Source organism: Nycticebus coucang, chromosome X (assembly GCF_027406575.1).
Source record: "Nycticebus coucang isolate mNycCou1 chromosome X, mNycCou1.pri, whole genome shotgun sequence".
In the NCBI taxonomy this organism is placed as follows: Eukaryota; Metazoa; Chordata; class Mammalia; order Primates; family Lorisidae; genus Nycticebus; species Nycticebus coucang.
This window is the reverse complement of record NC_069804.1, coordinates 50,246,233-50,249,427: the sequence shown is the minus strand read 5'-3', so window position 1 is coordinate 50,249,427 and position 3,195 is coordinate 50,246,233.

The window sequence follows — 3,195 nt, the reverse complement described above, 5'->3', positions numbered from 1 at the left end:
ACACAGTAAGCAGAGCAAGCAGACAGCCCTCAGAATGGTAGAAGATATTTGCAGGGTATATCTCTGACAAAGGTTTAATAACCAGAATCCACAGAGAACTCAAACGCATCAGCAAGAAACAAACAAGGGATCCCATCGCAGGCTGGGCAAGGGATTTGAAGAGAAACTTCTCTGAAGAAGACAGGCACACGGCCTTCAGACATATGAAAAAATGCTCATCATCTTTAATCATCAGAGAAATGCAAATCAAAACTACTTTGAGATATCATCTAACTCCAATGAGACTAGCCTATATCACAAAATCTCAAGACCAGAGATGTTGCTGTGGATGCGGAGAAAAGGGAACACTTCTGCACTTCATGCAGAAGGGCCTCTGCGCCCAGTGAGCCCACTTCAAGTTTCAGGAATTCCTATGATTCGGATATTTGCCTTCTTTGTGTTATCCCAGAGCTCTCTGAGAGAGTGATCCATTTTTGCTCTCCATTTCTTTTCCTCTTTGAGAGTTTGGGAGCGTTCAAAGGCTTTATCTTCAATGTTGGAGATCCTTTCTTGTGCCTGGTCTATTCTGTTTCTAAGGGATTCTGCTGTATTTTTCATGTCTTTGAGGGCTGCAAATTCTTGCTTCAGTGTGTCTAAGTCTTTGGTGGTTTTGTCTTTAAATTCGTTAAATTCTTGAGACAGCTTTTGAATTTCTCCACAAATTCCTAGTTCCATTTTTTAAATCTTGTTTGACATCCAAATTCTGAATTTGATTTCTGACATCTCAGCCAGTTGTTTGTAAATGGGATCTACAATTACATCTGCCGTATCTTTCCCTGGGGGGGCTTGATCTATTCTGGTTATTCATGTTACCAGAGTTTTTCCACTGATTCTGCCCCATGGTTGTTTTACTCCCTTTGATTTCTCCCCTGGTGTTTTGTTGAGGACCCATACAGTGCTTTGGCCTGAGAAACTGGGGCCCTGTTTAGTGTATAGGGGCTAAGTGGTTCTGTCTTGTTTTCAGCTGGTTTCTGTTTGACCCTAGCGAAACAGTTACTCTGGGTTGAAGTCTCAGCTGTGGAGAAATACCAGCAATTAAGTCACCCCACCCACCACAGGCAACAAATGGAAAAGGAAAATCAAACCTTCCTACAACCACACACCCAGGGCACCACCTGGATAGTCCCCAGGTGTGTGGCTCAGTTCAAAAGGTCCAAATCAATTGTCTCAGTCAGCAGCTGCCTTGGGTGGGAGAGTTCAAGAGGTCTCTGGGAACTGGATCACAGGGGTCTGGTGACTGCTCTAATATGGCTTGCTCTAGTGCTGTGTGGAGTCAGAGAGAGCCACCCAGTAAATAGATCAGTCTGGGAATATTGATGCCTCCTTCCGCACCTTGCAGCTCTGTCACACCCAGTCGCTGCTAGCCCCACAAGGGTGTGACCCAGTCAGTTGTCTGCAGTAAGCAGATACTCCAAGGGTTTGTACCTGCCTAGGTCACAGGGTAGTCTATGTCTGCTCATCTAGGCAGCTACTCTCTGTCCTTATCCAGCAGGGCGTGGTGTGGCCTATCAACCTCGGGCACTTGATGGAGGCTGGAGGTGTTCACTCAGTTCCAGCCCCACCCTTAGTTATGTTACTAGGTGAACGGAACAACCCTGTGGGATTTTGTTTCTGACCCTGCTAGATTCTTCTGCAGAGGAGAGGCTGATTTGAGTTCCCAGAACCTGTGCCTCAGGCCCTGTCTTTAGCCCTGCAGGTTTGTATTCGCAGCACGATCAGTTGTCGGCTGTAGCCTCTTGGCCTCTTTTGTCTATAGGCTGGTGATCCCTTGAGGGCCAGGTGCATCTTAGGCTCAGTAAAGCGGTCCTCTGAATCAGCCCCACCCTGGGAGTTTCCCGGCTCTGCGGGTGTGTTTTCTAGTCCCCATGTTCCACCCAGGTCAGTGCCACCTGAGGCAAACCCTTTACTCACGGGGCCTGCGTTTCAGTCCCAGGTCTGTTCCATTTTGGTTGCCATCTGAGAAGATGCTCGGCCTCATCTGGTTGCCCAGGAAGACAGGAGGAGAGGCTATGGGATATCTGGGGGTGGTCCTTGTTATTGCTGAAGACGGCTGTTGCTCTGCACCTCGGGGCACCACCACTCCAGTATAATTCCCTCTTAGCCGACCGTCGTCTTCTCACTCCTTTGCTGTAGAGTCAGTACTGGCCAGCTGCAGTCCAGGTCCTGTCTGCACCTCTCGATAGTTCACTCAAAATCTGGACTCCTGGGGTGGCAGGACTCCAGATCACGGAGTGAGAGTGGAGGGGAGTGTCAGGAGCTCAGAGTTGCAGGTCATAACACCAAGCTCATTGAGACCAAATGAACAAATAAACAGATACAAAAGTTACTAGGCACACGGGCCCATAGCTACAGAGACAGACGGAAACACATAGACATACAGGTAACAGCCATGACAACAGCAATATAAGAATATCTGCTATAAAAATAGTGATAATCGTAAAATAATTGAAAGAAAGAAAAAAAGAGAGAGAAAAGTTGTGTTAGTAGGCATGTTAAATGAGAAGAAAGAAGAAATTAAAATTAGAAGACATAGAAACAAAAAATATATCTATATAAAAAGTAATAGTAAAAAATTATCGAAATCTCCTCTAAGAAAACGGTGAGGTAAAAACAGACAAAAACAAAACAAATAAATAAAGAAAAAACACGAAAACCAAAAAACAAAACAAACAAACAAAAAAGGCACCAACTACAAAAATATTCTTGCGTGTAGAAATATACCTATATATCTATATGTCTGCTGTAGGGATCAACTTTCGTAGGAATATATTCATACTGAAATATACACCAGGTGGCGCTGTGAGTGGTTCTGAGGCTTATACCTGATTTGCAGTTCATACTGTTACTATGGTAACCACCTTCCATGGCCGATGGCCATTTTGGAATTTCTGTAAAAGTTTGTCGCCTAAGAATTGTGTAACCTCAGCTGTTCTTTTCCAGGCAGCACTTGCGACCGACCTTCCCACTCAGTGCAGGTGTTCATGCTTCTTAAGTCTTTCCACTCTGTTCCCAGGTTCTCCTGCAAACTGGTGACTGTAATCGGCTGTAGGGGGAGTGGTGCTGAGTTCGCGCTGTTGTTGGCGGGCTTGCGGTTTTATCTGCTGTAGCTGGCTCCCGGGGCTGAAGACAAGTTCGTGGCTTTAGCAGCTAAAGCCA